The sequence below is a fragment of the Equus przewalskii genome, chromosome 12 (assembly GCF_037783145.1).
Source record: "Equus przewalskii isolate Varuska chromosome 12, EquPr2, whole genome shotgun sequence".
Lineage (NCBI taxonomy): Eukaryota > Metazoa > Chordata > Mammalia > Perissodactyla > Equidae > Equus > Equus przewalskii.
In genome coordinates this window covers 18,368,249-18,385,601 of record NC_091842.1, presented here as the reverse complement: position 1 = coordinate 18,385,601, position 17,353 = coordinate 18,368,249, and positions in this window count along the sequence as shown.

Below are 17,353 nucleotides of genomic sequence, written 5' to 3'. Positions count from 1 at the left end.
TGGGGAGAAAAAGGAAAAAAATAAAATCTTTAAAAAACCAACACAACAAAAAAACAGGTACATCTAAAAACCCAATGGAGGAGACAAAATGGAATATTAAAATGTTCTCAATCCAAAAGAAGTCAGGAATAAAGGACACAAGTACAGATAGAAAAAACTAGCAAGATGATAGGCTTAAAAAACTATATCAATAATTACATTAAATGTAAATTAGTTAAATACTCCAATTAAAGGGAAAGGTTGGTGCTGGTCTCATGGCCAAGTCATTAAGTTTGTGCGCTCCACTTCAGCAGCCCAGAGTTTGGCTGGTTCAGATCCTGGGTGCAGACCTAGCATTACTCATCGAGCCACGCTGAGGGGGCATCCCATATAGCACAACCAGAAGGACCTACAACTAGAATATACAACTATGTACTGGGGGGCTTTGGGGAGAAGAGAAAAAGAAAAAAAAAAGATTGGCAACAGATGTTGGCTCAGGTGCCAATCTTTTTTGTTTTTTTAAAAGGGCAGAGGTTGTCAAAATGCATAACAAAAGTAAGATCCAACTATAGGCTATCTAAGAAAAGTCCACTTGAAATATAAAGACACAGACAAGTTAAAAGTTAAGTGATGGAAAAGATATACCATGTAAATACTAATCATAAGAAATTTGGAATGGATATATTCATATCAGACAAAGTAAACTTTAAGGCAAGAAATATCACCAGAGGAAAAAAGATCATTATATAATGATAAAAGGGTCACTTTATCATTAAGAGCTAACAATCCTAAATGGATATGCTTCTAATAACACAGCTTCAAAATATAGGAAGCAAAGATGAAGAAACTAAAGACATAAATAAATAACCCCAAAATTATAATTGGAGATATTAACTTCCCTATCTCTGTAATTGACAGAATCTGTATACAAAAAAATCAGGAAAGATATAGAAGATCTAAACAACATCATCAACCAACTTGACTTAATTGATATTTATAGAACATGCCACACAGCAACTGCAAAATAAATTAAATTATTGGTGCCCTTTGAAAGCAGCAGAATGATGATAATAATTTTTGTATTTAAAAATGACCCTGGGGCCAGCCTGGTGGTGCAATGGTTAAGTTCGCACATTCCACTTCAGCGGCCCAGGGATGGCTGTTTCAGATCCCCAGTGCAGACATGGCACCTCTTGGCACGCCATGCTGTGGTAGGCGTCCCACATATAAAGTAGAGGAAGATGGGCATGGATGTTAGCTCAGGGCCAATCTTCCTCAGCAAAATGAGGAGGATTGGCAGCAGTTAGCTCAGGGCTAATGTTCCTCAAAAAAAAAAAAAAAAAAATGACCCTTAGGGGCTGGCCCCATGGCCGAGTGGTTAAGTTCGTGCGTTCAGCTTCGGTGGCCCAGGGTTTCACTGGTTCGGATCCTGGGCGCGGACACGGTGCCGCTTGTCAGGCCACATTGAGGCCATGTCCCACATGCCACAACTGGAAGGATTCACAACTAAAATATACAACTATATACTGGGAGGATTTGAGGAGAAAAAGCTGAAAAAAACGAAGATTGGCAACAGTTGTTAGCTCAGGTGCCAATCTTTAAAAAAAAAAAAAAGACTCAAAAATGTATTATATTATAAATATACACCATGGAATACAACTCAACAATAAAAAGAAGTGAACTATTGATACATGCAATAACTTTTCTAAATGGTGGACATGGTAATGGGTGCCAAGGATTAGGGATAATGGGGAAGGCAATTCTAAAAGGGCAACATGAGGGATCATTGTGGTGTTGGAACTGTTTGGCATCTTGACTGTGGTGATGGATACACAAACCTACACAGGTGATTAAACTGTGTAGAATTTAATACACATACAGACGCACATAAGAAGAGGACAGGTGAAATGGAGAAATCTGAATAAGATCAGTGGATTGCAACAATGTCAATATCCTGGTTGTGATGTTATACAATAGTTTTGCAAAATGTTACCACTGGAAGAAACTGGGAAGAGTATAAAGGGATAGCCCTGTATTATTTCTTACAACTGCTTGTCAATCTAAAATTGTCTCAAGAAAAATTTCAATAAAAATATACTATACAACAACAAACAACCACATAGATATAGAGATCAGATTGGTGGTTACCAGAGGGGAAGCGGGGAGTGGGGAGGGTAAAAGGAGAGAAAGGTGTCGGTGTCGCAATCCGATGTACACATCAGGATAGATGCGGAGAGGGCTGATGGCCACTCTGAGTTTATTATAACCAGCGTTTCAATATATACATAGCTTACAGCTGTTAAACATACACAGATGTTCTGGACAATGTAATTAGCGAATGCCAAGAATTCTTAGTGATTTCTCAAGGATCCCTCCCTTGGCCTCTGTTTTGATATTATCATGTTATTGCCGCGCTTGTATATTTTATCTCGGAGCATGCAAGGCCTCCTAGGCAACGGCCCCTCCTGCTCCCAATATTGTGTCTCCATCTGTGCCCCCGGGCGACCGATGCCTGGCTTAGGTTGCCTCCCACTGGAGGTCTTACCCATCATTGGCTAACCGGCCTTCTCACCTCCGGGTCACAGTTTGTTGCAAGCCTTTTCCAGTGATTATTAACCCTTCCTGTGTCAGGGGTGGCTACGAAAGGGCATATATGTATGATGATGGACGGTAATTAGTCTTTGGGTGGGTGAACATGATGTAGTCTACACAGAAATCAAAATATAATGATGTACACCTGAAATTTTTATAACGGTTATAAACCAATGTTACCTCAATAAAATATATATATATATATATTACAAAAGCCATTCACGTTCACTTTAGAAAATACCTACAATAAATAATGGCATGGGGTTATGTTTTTTAAAAGTTCCTACCTTGCGGAGACACATATTGAAGAATTTTCAGGTGAGGTGACATGCTATCTGGGGTTTATTTAAAAATACTCCAACAACAAAAACAACAAAAGGGAATGAGATGGGTAAGATAGAAGATTTGCAAAATGTCTATAGTAGCTGAAGTGGGTATGTTTGAAAATTTCCAAGTGTTGAAAAATGCTCACAGTCCCACTGTTAAAACTCTAACAAACCTGGATATACACATGTGTATGTGTATGTATGTACATATATATGATGAATATATCAGCTTTATGAGATATAATTGATATACAATAATATAATATAATTGATATACAAATATTTAAAGTATACAATTTGATATATTTTGATATATACATACCCCCATGAAGCCACACCATAATCAAGACAGTGAATGTATCCATAATACCCAAAAGTATCCTTGTGCCTCTTTATATTCTCTTCTTTCTACTTCTCTCCATTCATCCCCAAGAAAACATTGATCTGCTTCTTGGAACCATAGATTAGTTTTCTAGATTTACCTATATCTATATATCCATATATATATATATGGAATTTTATATATATAATCTTTTTTCTCTGGCTTTTCTTACTCAGCATAATTATTTTAAGATTTATCAATGCTATTACACATATCAATAATTCATTCCTTTTTATTTATAAATAGTATTCCATTGTACACATATACTCAATTTGTTTATCCAACTGCCTGTTGACGGACATTTGGGTTGCTTCCAATTTTTGGTTATTACAAATAAAACATGCAAGTCTAAGTCTTTCTAGAGACATATGCTTTCATTTCCCTTGGGTAAATACCTAGGAGTAGAATGGCTGGATCATATGGTAGATGTATGTTTAACTTTTTAGGAAATTACCAAATAGTTTTTCAAAGTGGTGGTACAGTTTTACTTTTCCCACCAGCAGTGTATGAGAGTTCCAGTTCTGCACATCCTTGGCAACACTTAGAATGGTCAATCTACTTACTTTTAGTCACTCTTATGTGTACATAATGGTATCTCACTATTGTTTTAATTTGCATTTCCCTAATGACTAATGCTGAACATCTTTTCATGTGCTTATTTGCCATCCATGTATCTTCTTTGGTGAGGTGTCTGTTCAAATTTTTTGCCCTTTTTAAATTGAGTTGTTTGCTTATTGTTGTGTTTCAAGAGTTCTTTATATGTTCTAGATACAAATCTTTCATCCAGATATATGCTTTGCAAAGATTTTCACCTAGTCTGTGGATTGTCTTTTCTTTCTCTTAGCACCATCTTTATCAGAGCAAAAGTTTGTAATTTGCTGATACAAGTCCCTTACCAGACATATGATACATGATCTACAAATATATTTTTTTGCCATTCCATGGATTATCTTTTCACTTTCTTGATTGTATTGTTTGCAGCATAAATGTTTTTAATCTTAATGAAGTCCAATTTATCTATTTTTTCTTTTGTTGCTTATACTTTTGGTGTCATATCTAAGAAAATATTACCTACCCCAAAGTCATGAAGATTTACTCATGTTAATTTACAGTTAATTTTTCTGTATGGTCTGAGGTAGGCATCCAATTTCATTCTTTTCCATGTAGATATGCAGTTACCTTAAGCACCATTTGTTGAAAAGGCTATTCCTTCGCCCATTGAATTGTCTTGGCCCCCTTGTCTAAAACTCAATTGATCTAAATGTGAGACTTTATTTCTCAATACTGAATTCTATTCCATTTATCTATATGTCTATCCTTATGCCAGTACCATACTATCTTGATTACGGTAGCACTGTAGTAAGCTTTGAACTTGGAAAGTGTAGGTCCTTCAACTGTTTTCTTCTTTTTCAAAATTGTTTTGGCCATCCTGAGTCCTTTGCATTCCCATATGAATTTACAATCAACTTGTCAATTTTTGCAAACAAGTCAGCTGGAATTTCTATATAGGGATTTTGTTGAGTCCGTAGATCAGTTTGGAAAGTATTGATAGTTTAAAAATATTAAGTCTTCCAGTCATGAACATGAGATGTCTTTAATTAGAACCTCTTTAATTTCCTTCAATAATGTTTTGTAGTTTTCAGGGCACAAGTCTTGCACTGCTGTCTCTATTATAAGTGAAATTGTTTTCTTGATTTCATTTCACAACTCTTCACGGCTAGTGTACAGAAATACAGTTGTTTTTATATATTGATCTTATATCCTGCAATCTTGCTGAACTTGTTTAGTAGTTTTTTAGTGGATTCCTTATGATTTTCTACATAAAATATCATGTCATCTGAAAATATAGATAATTTAAATTCTTCCTTTCCAATCTGAATGACTTTGTTTCTTTTTCTTGCCTAATTGCTATGGCTAGTAAATTTTTGAATAGAAATGGTGAGAGTGGACGTCTTTGTCTTGTTCCTAATCTCAGGGGGAAAGCATTCAGTCTTTCACCATTATGTTCACCATGTTCACCATGATGTTAGATGTACATATATTAGTTTCCTAGGATAGCCATAGCAAAGTACCACAAACTGGGTGGCCTAAACCAACAGAAATTTATTCTCTCACAGTTATGGTGGCTAGAAGTCTGAAATCAAAGTGTCCGTATGGCCATGCTCCTTCTGAAGTTTCCAGGGAATAAGCCATCCTTGCCTCTTTCAGCTTCTAGTGACTCCCAGCAATCCTTGGCATTCTTTGACTCTGGCTGCATCACTCTGATCTCTGTCTTCATCTTCACACGGCCTTCGTCCCTGTGTCTCCTCTGTGTCTTTGTATCCAAATCTCCCTCTGCTTTCTCTTATGAAGACACCAGTCATTGGATTTGGCACCCACCAATCCAATGGGGGTTAGGACTTGAACTTATTTTTCTGGAGGATACAATTCAATCTACTACAGTGGGGTTTTCATAGATGCTCTTTATTGAGTTGAGGAAGTTCCCTTCTATTCCTAGTTTATTATTATTTTTGTTTAAGCAGTCAATTATGTTTCTACAGATTTAAATAGCAATTTAAAAATCTTATATATTTACCTGTGTAGTTATTATTTCCTGTGTTCTTTATTTCTTTGTGTAAATCCTGATTTCTGTATGCCACCATTTTCCTTCTGCCTAAAGCATTTCCTTAACATTTCCTTGTAGTGCAGGTCTACTGGTGATGAATCCTTTCAGCTTTTGTATATCTGAAGATGTCTTTATTTCATCTGTATTTTGAGAGATATTGTTTCCATATATAGAATTCTAAGTTGACATTTTTTCCCAGTATTTTAAAGGTGTTGTTCCACTGTCTTCTTACTTGCATTATTTCTGATGAGAAATCTGTCATCCTTATCTTTGTACCTCTATATATAACATATCTTTTTTTTTCTCTAGCTGCTTTTAAGATTTTCTCCTCATTACTGATTTTGAGCAATTTGTTTATGATGTGCCTTGGTGCAGTTTTCTTCATTTTTCTTGTACTAGAGAGTGTTGAGCATCTTGGATATGTGGATTTATAATTTTTTTACATGCCATGATTTTTTTATGTCATGATTTTTTGTCCTTTAATTGTTATCTATTAATAGTCACACATAAATAGCAAAATTATTAAATAGCTCAAGGCTTATAATTTTCTGTTAATATAATTTTAATATTAAAATATTTTTTCTATCCCCCTCTTCCTCCTCTTTTTTGGAGACTTCAATTATTTGTACATATGCTTGAAGTGTCCCATAGCGCATTGATGCTCTTTTCATTTCTGTTGATTCTTTTCCTTTCTGTGTTTCATTTTGGATAATTCCTATTTCATTCATTTTTTTTCTTTTTTTTTTAGGAAGATTAGCCCTGAGCTAACATTTTTGCTGAGGAAGACTGGCCCTGAGCTAACATCCGTGCCCATCTTCCTCTACTTTATATGTGGGATGCCTGCCACAGCATGGCTCACCAAGCAATGCCATGTCTGTACCCAGGATCTAACCTCTGTGCCACTGGGCCGGCGCCTATAATTCCTATTTCTATACCTTTAATTCACTAATCTTTTCCTCTACAATGTCAATCCAATGCAGTATCTAAAATCTTGTTGTTTTCATCTCTAAAAGTCTGATTTGGGCCTTTTCTTTAATATCTTCCATGTCTCTACTTAACTTTTTTTTTACAAGGTGATAATTTTATTATCATTTTCATAATATTTTAACTTGTAACCATATAGAAATTCTAGGGTATGTTAACTTTTTATTGTGGTAGAAAAACACATAAAATTTACCATCTTAAGCATTTTTAAGCACACAGTTGAGTAGTGTTAAGTATTGTTGTGAAACAGATTTCTAGAACTTTTTCATCTGTCAGAACTGAAACTATATCTACTAATCAACAACTCCCCTTTGCCTGCTGTCCCCAGCTCCTGGTAATCACGATTCTACTTTCTATATATATGAATTTGACTACTTCATTTTTTATTTATTTATTTTTTTTGTGAGGAAGATTCTCCCTAAGCTAACACCTGTTGCCAATCCTTCTCCTTTTTTTGCTTGAGGAAGATTAGCCCTGAGCTAACACCTGTGCCAACCTTCCTCTACCTTGCATGTGGGATGCTCCACCACATGGCTGATAAGTGGAGTAGGTCTGCACCCAGGATCTGAACCTGCAAACCTGGGCCACCAAAGTGGAGCATGCAGAACTTTAATCACTCAGCCATGGGGCTGGCTACTGCATTTGACTAGTTTAGATATCTCATGTAAGTGGAATCACACGTTATTTTTCCTTTTGTGACTGGCTTATTTCACTTAGCATAATGTCCTCAAGATTCACTTATGTCATAGCATGTGACAGAATTTCCTTCCTTTTTAAGGTCACACATATTATTCCATTGTGATAGTTAATTTTATGTTTCAACTTGACTGGGGTAAGGAACGCCCAGATAACTGGTAAAACATTATTTCTGGGTGCCTCTGTGAGGGTGTCTCTGGAAGAGATTAGCATTTGAATCAGTGAACTAAGCAAAGAAAATGGACCTCCCCAATATGAGTGGACATCATCCAATCTGTTGAGTGCCCCAATGGAACAAAAAGGTGGAGGAAAGATGAATTAATTCTCTCTCTGCTTGAGTTAAGACATCTATCTTCTTTTGGCACTCTTGGTTCTTGGGCTTTCACACTCAGATCAGGAGTTACACCATGAGTTCCATGGTTCTCAGACCTTTGGAAGTGGACTGAATCACACCACTGGCTTTCCCGTTTCTCTAGCTTGCAGATGGCAGTTTGTGGGACTTCTTGGCCTCCATATCTGCATAAGCCAATTCATTTAATAAAGCTTCTAGTATATCAATCTTATTGGTGCTGTTTTTTCTGGAGAACCCTGACTAACCCATTGCTGTATGTCTATACCACATTTTTTTTTTACCCATTTATCTGTCAGTGGACTTCCACTTCCATCTCTTGGCTGTTGTGAATAGCTGCTATGAACATTGGTGTGAAAACATGTCTATGAGACCCTGTTTTCAGTTCTTTCAGATATGTACCCAGAAATGGGATTGCTGGATCACATGGTAGTTCTATTTTTAATTTTTAGAGGAACTGCCATACTGTCTTCCATAGCAGTTATACCATTTTACAATCTCACCAAGTGTGCACAAGGATTCCAACTGTTCCATATCCCCACCAAATTTGTTGTTTTCTCGGTTTTTTGATAGTAGCCATCCTAATGGGTGTGAGGTGATAGCTCATTGTGGTTTTGATTTGTATTGCTCTGATGACTAGTAATGTTGAACATCTTTTCATATGCTTATTGGCCATTTCTATATTATCTTTGGAGAAATGTCTATTCAAGTCCTCTAATTAATTTTTTGAACATATGGAATACAGTTATAAGAATTATTTTAATGTCTTTCTCTGATTTTTAATCTCCTCATTATGGGTCATATTTTCTTGCCTCTTTACAGGTCTACTAATTTTTGATTGGATTCTAGACATTATCTTGTTAAGTGTTGGATATTTTTGTACTCCTCTAAAACTTGAGCTTTGCTGTGAGATGCAGTTAGGTTACTTGGAAACAATTTGATCCTTTTGGGTTTTGCTTTCATTATTTCTTAGGCAGGTCGGAGCAATGCTCAGTCTAGCACTAATTATTCCCCACTAATTCAGGAAGACCTTCCTGAATACTGTACCCAGTGAATTATGAGTTTTCCCAGTCTGGCTGGTGAGAATAGGCCCTATTCCCTTGGATGCTTGAGTATGAATCCATACTCAGATAGTTTCCTCATAGGCATGCATTGATCAGTAATCCACTGAATACTTGAGGGGGACCCTCTGTAGATTGTCAGAGTCCTCTCTCTGTATAGTTCTCTCCTCTCTGTTACTCTGTTTTATAAAATCTAGAGGCCTACGTCTCTCAAGGCTCTCCACTTTGTCTTTTCAACTCAGGGAGTCTGTCAGACTCTGCCTCACTTCCCCTTCTTTGCATCATATCCTGGGAACTTTCTCAAAGTAGTAAGCTGGATGTTTATAGGACTCACCTCTTTTGTTTCCTGTTCCTCGGAAATCACTATCCTTCACTGGAAACCTGTTCCATGTATTTTGTCTTTTGTGTGTGTGTGTGTGAGGGAGATTGGCCCTGACTAACATCTGTTGCCAATCTTCCTCTTTTTGCTTGAAGAAGATTGTTGCTGAGCTAACATCTGTGCATTTTATGTGGGATGCTACCACAGCGTGGCTTGACAAGTAGTCCTAGGTCTGCGCCCAGGATCCAAACCTGCAAAACCCAGGCCACCAAAACAGAGCACATGAACTTAACCACTATACCACTGGGCCAGTCCCTGTATTTTGTCTTTTTTATTTTTTGTTTTTGGTTGTTTCATGTGGGATGGTAAATCAGGTCCAACTTACGCCATCTTGGCCAGAAGCAAAAGTCTGGTGGCAGATATTTAACAAAGAAAAGGTAAGAGTGGTAGAGTTGAACTTACCTCGGTTTAAATCCCAACTCTGTCACTTAGTGTAAAATGAGGGGAAGCCTATATATCCAAATGCCTATTTGATCTTTTTCCTTAGATGTTTAAAAGATATCTAAAACTCAACATGTCCAAACTGAACCCCTGATCTGCTCCCCAAACATGGTCCTCATTTTGTCCTTCCCATGACAGTATATGGCAACGCCATCCATCTAGTTGCTCAGGCCATAAACCTTGGAGTTGTCTTTGACCCTGATTTTCCACACACCCAAATCCAATCAGTCACATAGTCCTGTTGGATCTACATCAAAATATATTCAGAATCTTTTTCTCACCTCCACTGCTTCATCCTGGACTAAACCACCATCATCTTTTGCTTAGACTATTAATTACAACAGCCTTCTCATTAGTGTCTCTGCTTATACCCTTGCCCTTCTACAGTCTCTTCTTAACACAGGAGCCAGAGGGATCCATTTAAAATTTAAGTAAGATCATGCCACATCTTTGCTCAACACTCTCCTGTGGCTCCCTATTTCATTCAGAGTAAAATCCAGCATCCTTCCAGTGACCTGGAACTCAGTGACCTGCCCTGATCCCTCCTTCCGTATCTCTCTATCCTCTTCTCTTTTCACTCTGCTGTCACTCAGTCACTCTCTACTCCAGCCACACTGACTCCCTGTGTTCTTCAAACATCCAGGCATGTTCCTGCCTTGGAGTCTTGTACTTTTTGCTGTTCTCCTTGTCTGGAACGTTGCCCCAAGTCTCCCCATGTCTCACTCCCTCACCTTCTTTGTGTCTCCGCTCACATGTCACTTTCCCATAGTGTGAGGACTTTCCTCGATAACCTTGTTTAAAGGAGCAATTTTTTCCTCCTCCTCTCTCTGATTTCTCGCCTTTATTTTCTCCATAGCACTTACCATTCTTTGTCATACTATATTTGTCATCTATTTGCTGATTTGCAATTGTCCCTGCACACTAGAATGTGAGCAGGGAATTCTGTCTGCTTTGTTCTTTAATGTATTCTAAGCACCAAGAACATTGAAGGAACACAATAAGTATTTATTAAATGAAAAAAATGAATAAATGAGTAAAAATACCTAACTTGTATGATTTGTTGTGAGAATCTGAGTTAATAATATATTTAAAACCTCAGCACTACATCTGGCACCTACATAATCAGCACTCAATAAGTGCTCTGTCACTGCTATCATTGACAATAACAACTGTGCTCCCAGGAGAAGGGGGAGACAAAGAGGAAGGACAGAAGCTCTTACCTCCTCATACCTCCAGAGCATCATCCTAGGAAATCCCAAGCTCTGGCTCCTGCCTGAGGAAAGGAGAAAAAGTTAAGGACGAAAATTAAAGGAAGGCTGAGGTGTTTTCTCCATATAAGTACAGCAATAAACAGAATAACGTGATAGCTTATGTTTCTTGAGCTCTAGCCATGCGCCAGGAGGCACTACGCTAAACGTTTTACGTAAGGATTATCTCCTTAACTCCTCACAACCACCCCTTGTGGTCAACATTATAGTTACTCCCATTTTACTGATTAGATTACCGAGTAGTACTGAGTAGATTGTCATTCTACTGATTACCAAGTTTGGGAGAGATTAAGTGACTTGCCCAACAACCCTCAGCTAGGAAGTGGCTGAGCTGGGAATTGAACCCCAGCAATCTGGCCACGAAGCTCGTGTTCTGTGCAGGGCAGCAGTAACACCCACTGGGGGATCATGCCGGGAGGTTGATTTATCAGAAATAAATTACCTGATGGGTCAAGTTAAGAATAACTGGCTAGGGGCTGGCCCAGTGGCGCAGTGGCTAAGTGCGCATGTTCTACTTCAGCAGCCTGGGGTTCACCAGTTCAGATCCCAGGTGCGGACATGGCACCACTTGGCAAGCCATGCTGTGGTAGGCGTCCCACATATAAAGTAGAGGAAGATGGGCATGGATGTTAGCTCAGGGCCAATCTTCCTCAGCAAAATGAGGAGGATTGGCAGCAGTTAGCTCAGGGCTAATGTTCCTCAAAAAAAAGAAAAAAAAAGAATAACTGGCTAATAGGATCATTACTAAATCTCACATGACAATCAACAAACAGTTGATTTCAGGCCTTGTGGTGAAAACAAAAGTTGGACAAGGAGTCTCAAGGCCTCTGGTTTGCCATAGCTCCATTTGCTGAATTAAGATTGACTAGACATACATGGTGCTGAGTGTACAGAAGCCAGCCTGAAAGATTGCTGCAGGGGATAGCAAAAGCCTCGACCCTGTTAGTTCTTAATGGAGACAGTTGTTGGTGACCCAGCTCGAGCAGAGGTCTCACCACTGGCAGCACTTTAAAAGAGCTCAAGCGAGGGGCCAGCCCGGTGGTGCAGTGGTTAAGTTCACACGTTCTGCTTCGGCAGCCCGGGGTTCGCCAGTTGGGATCCCGGGTGTGGACAGGGCACTGCTTGGCAAGCCATGCTGTGGTAGGTGTCCCACATATAAAGTGGAGGAAGATGGGCACAGATGTTAGCTCAGGGCCAGCCTTCCTCAGCAAAAAGAGGAGGATTGGCAGCAGATGTTAGCTCAGGGCTAATCTTCCTCAAAAAAAAAAAAAAAGAAGAAGAAGAAGAAGAGCTCAAGTGGCAGTTACCATACTGTGGTAATGTGAGTATGCTCTGTGACAGGCTCTGAGAGTCAGAGGAGCCGGGGGTTGAATCTAAGCCACATCACTCCATGGGTGTGGCCTCAGGTAAATTACTTAATCCCTCAGAGTTTCAGTTAAAAGGGGATGATGACACCCATGCACTGGGCATTGAGTGAGGAAGAAATTGCATATGTATTACATCTGATTTATACAAGGTACTCAGTAAATGGTAGTGACTATTATTAATAAACGAAGCCCTTGTGGCCCAGGATGATGCTGGTTTGGACAACTATTTATTCAGTGCTTTTAAGTGCAGTGTTTTATGTGTAAATCAATTATCTATTGCTGTGTAACAAAGCATCCCAAACTGTGAAACAACTGTCATCATTATTATTACTGTGGGTCATTCTGGAGGTTGAATGAGCTCATCTAGGAGGTTCTGGCTTAGGGTTTCTCATGCAGCTGCAGTCAGATACTGGCTGGGCTAGGGCCATTTAAAGGCTTCCTCAGTCACATGTCTGATGCCTGGGCTGGGAAGAGTCAAGTGGCTGGGAGCTATGACAGTCCGTATAACTGTGTGGTCTCTCTGTGTGGTCCTTCCAGCATGGGTGGATGGAAGGTAGCTGGGCTTCTTTCAGGGTGACTCAGGACTCTAAAGACCCATGTCCTAAGAGACAGCGCCAGGTGGGAGCTGTAATACCTTTTCTGCCCCAGCCTCAGTGGTCATGCAGTGTCACCTGCCACCTTCTATTCATTAGAAGTGAGTCACTAAGGGCAGCTCATATTCAAAGGGAGTGGGGGAGTTAGTCTCTACCCCCAATGGAGGAGTGTCAAAGAATTTGCCGACAGGTTTTAAAACCACTGCATGTTTGTTATCACATTTAATCTTCCTAAGAGGTAAAGAAAATTATCACTATTTTACAGATAAGGAAATTTAGAAGATTAGGTGCTTGGAAGGTTAAGTGACTTGCTCCAGGTCATAAAGTTAGTAGGTAGTAGAACAAGGATCCAAGCCAAGGCCAGCAGTCTAACCCTAGAATTTGTATTCTTAATCTCTATGGTATACAAATTATACTAGACAAAAGACATAAAATATGTAGGATTTTTTAATAAGCTCTCTTATGTAGTGTTTACTGTGTGCCAGGCACTGTTGTAAACTCTTTTTAGGGAACTATTATCCTTGGCAGGACATTTGTCTTGAAACAAGAATCCCTGTCATCCTGATTGTCTTCTTGAAGCTGGGTACCTGAGGGTTACTGTAAATATTCCATAAGAACATGATTACATTTTGACCTTGTTCCCAACACAGATATAGATGAAAAGAAGTTAATCTTGTCAATTTGCTGTTTTCTTGTTTAACATGGGGGTGACTAAAGGGGCACAAGAATTTATGAAGTTGTTATGCAGAAGAAAAGGTATGCCTTCAAGCAAGTTACAATCACCAGATATCCAGCCCCCAGCTGCCACTGATGCCCAGAAGTCAGATTGCCCAAGGGCTTATTTGGAACGAAAGAAACAGGGAATATCCCTTTGTTTCTCTGAAACTCCTCCTGCCAAGCCCCTTAGCTCTATAAAACCCCCTGCTCTCTTCTTTTGCTAAGGTGGATTTGAGAGAACCTATCCTCCTGCCCTCTTGTTTGGCCAATTTGAATAAACCTTTCTCCATCTCCAAGCACTGATGTCTCAGTGATTGGCTTACTGCTCCTCTGCACAGGAACCTGAGATTAAGAGGTTCAGTATCACTCTCACCTGGCCTCACAGACTCCAGCAGCCAGAGAATGAAAATAAACTAAAGAAGCCCAAGGCATTTGCAGCAATGGTGTCAGGCAGGAGGCAAGCATTGGATCCTGGGAAAAACAGTAGCCTGCCCTGCTGCAGTAAGACGGCAGCCATCACTGCGGAGAGGTCAGTGTCAGCCACCATAGAGGGGCCCAGAGCTCTGGGTGTCCTCAGGCACGTGTGTGCACACAATGCCTCGAGACACCTGGATCTGTCTAGGAGCCATTTGAGAGCTACTCAGCCTCCTGCAGAAAAGGTGGGGGCAGAGCTGGAGAGCAGCCTTTCTTGACTATGAACAGTGAATAAGCAGGAGGACAGTCTACATTGAACAAATGACTTGTATGGGAGTACATTAGTTTTCTATTGCTGCTATAACAAATTACCACACAAAACCCCAAAAATTCATTACCTCACAATTCTCTAGGTTAGAAGACCTTACTGGGCTAAAATTAAGGTGTTGGTGAGGCTGTAGAATGTTCCTTGGCCTATAGCTTCCTTCCTCCATCTCCAGAGCCAGCAAAGTTGTATCTCTCTGACCATTCTTCAATAGTCACACCTTTTTCTGACTGATGTCAGCTGGGAAAGATTCTCCTCTTTTAAGGACTCATGTGATTAGATTGGGCCCATCCAAATGATCTAGGATAGTTTCCCCATCTCAAGGTCCATAACTTTAATCACATCTGCAAAGTCCCTTTGGCCAGGTATGGTAACATATCCACAGGTTCTGGGGCATTAGGGTGCAGACATCTTTGGGGAGCCATTATTCTGTGTACTATGCACAGAGACTCCAGAAAAATGCCCCTATGGGGCTGACCTCTTGTTCCTGTCCCCACGCCCCCTTCTCAGCCCCGCACTGCCATGTAACAAGTTCTATTACTAAAAGCTTCTAACTCAATTCATGTCAACTGTTCCAAGACAAGATAGGTAAAGAAGGACTCCATGATCTTCCCAAGAAGATGGACAGCATATCTACAATGAGGAGAACTAGATGACATCCACATATTACCTTATACTTAAAGCTTTCTTCATTCAAAATCTTATTTCCTTGCTTTGGAAATGTAGGATAATAATAGTTAACATTCTCACCCCCCATGCTTCCCACTTGCCATGTGGTATTCTAAGCACAACTCTGCAAGGTAGAGAACACTAGTATTATTGCTTTACAGATGAGTTAATCCATATATGGAAAGGTTAAGAAACTTGCTTAAGGCCATATAGCTAGTGAGTGATAGAGCCTGGATTTAACTCAGGCTGTCTGGCAACAGAGCCCACATCTGTAACCACCACATTTGATTGCCTCATTCCTATGTCTCCCCAGGAATACAACCCATGATTGCATGTCACCAACAGTCTATAATTTCTGCTCCCGGGATGGTAAAGAAGGGATCACATCCCCACTCTACTTTGCCAGTGTTTCCTTCAGAACCTTGACCATAGGCAAACTTTCTGTGTCCATCCTCATTGCCAGCTTGGGGGGCCAGGACTGTCAGACAATGGACAACACCCATTTTCAGCTGAGGGTTGAGTGCTGTACAGGATTTATCTGCCTCGGAAGAGTGAAAACCTTGCCTGGTCTCTCTCCCCTGAAATTTCCCCCTTGATACATCAAAATAACTAAGGAAGAGTCTAGTGCAGAACAGGAAGTCACCCTTAATGTTGGCAGCTTCAAGCTAGGCAAGCTGCAGTGAGGCCCTGATTGGGGACAGGCCAAGCAGGAGTTTCAGCCATTGACTGGCCCAGCTTTGTTGGCTGGGTTATCTCATTGTGCAGGCTCCTTCTGGGCAGCTTTCCTTTGGGAGAGGACCTCACTCCAGACTACTCAGCTGCTCCTACAGGAAACATTGGGTGACTGCATATAGTCCCCTTGGAGAACCTGGAGCTTAGCCATTTTATTGTAGGGCCCTCAGAGGCACTAGCCTCTCTTCCTTGAAAGGCCATCCTGGAAGACTTGACCTTGCATGCTTCTCCCCCAACCCAGCTCAAACTACTCTGGCTTTGGAATGCCTCTCCGCCTCATTAGTCATTCCCTTATCTGCTCCACCAAATCTAAACCCAGTGTATTGTGGTTATTGATGTCCAGAGCTGGTTCCCCAAGTAGGCTGTGAACTAGCCAGGGTAGGAGGTGTGGATTATTCACATTTGTGTCATTAGCACCAAATGGGCCATCCCTACGGGTTTGCTGAGTGACTAACATGATGAGCATCTTTTTTTAAAAAAAAATTTTTCTAGGGGCTGGCCCGGTAGTGCAGAGGTTAAGTTCGCAGGTTCCGCTTTGGTGCCCCAGGGTTCCCCAGTTTGGATCCCTGGTGCAGACATGGCACCGCTTGGCAGGCCATGCTGTGGTAGGTGTCCCACATATAAATAGAGGAAGATAGGTATGGATGGTAGCTCAGGGCTAATCATTCTCAAAAAAAAAAAAAACCTTTTTCTCCCCAAAGCTCCAGTACGTAGTTGTATATCCCAGCTGTGGGTCCTTCTATTTCTTCTATGTGGGACACTGTCTCAGGATGGCTTGATGAGTGGTGCTAGGTCCGTGCACTCGGTTGGAACCAGCAAACCCAGGCTGCCAGAGCAGAGCAAGCCAACTTAACCAATATGCCACCAGGCCAGCCCCACGATGAGCATCTTTAGCACTTCTTTGTGGGGCCAGCTCTCCTCAAGGGAGGTACAGGAGACTCTCTATACGAATCAGGCCATCGGGTCTGGGGTGGCATTTTATTCACTTGCTGATTTTTAAAGTAAATGTGTTGTTTTTAAAATCATACTTTTTTGTAATTTAAGAATAATGTGCATTGAAAAATCTTTTTAAAATTCTGAATGGGTAAAGTTAAATGTTAAAAATTCCCCTTATTTCTCTTCCAATCCAATCCCCACGGCAAAAACACTAGTTAGAAAACTTATAACAGTTTTGTTGATATATAACTCAGATACCATACAATTCACCCATTTAAAGTGTACAATTCAATATTCACCAAAGATTAGCCCTGAGCTAACATCTGCCACCAATCCTTCTCTTTTTGCTGAAGAAGGCTGGCCCTAAGCTAACATCCGTGCCCTTCTTCTTTTACTTTATTTGTAGGATGCCTGCCACCAGCGTAGCCTGACAAGCAGTGTGTAGGTCTGCACCTGGGATCCAAACCAGTGAACCCCAAGCTGCCGAAGTGGAACATGCGAACTTAATTGCTGCGCCACCGGGCCAGCCCCTTACAAT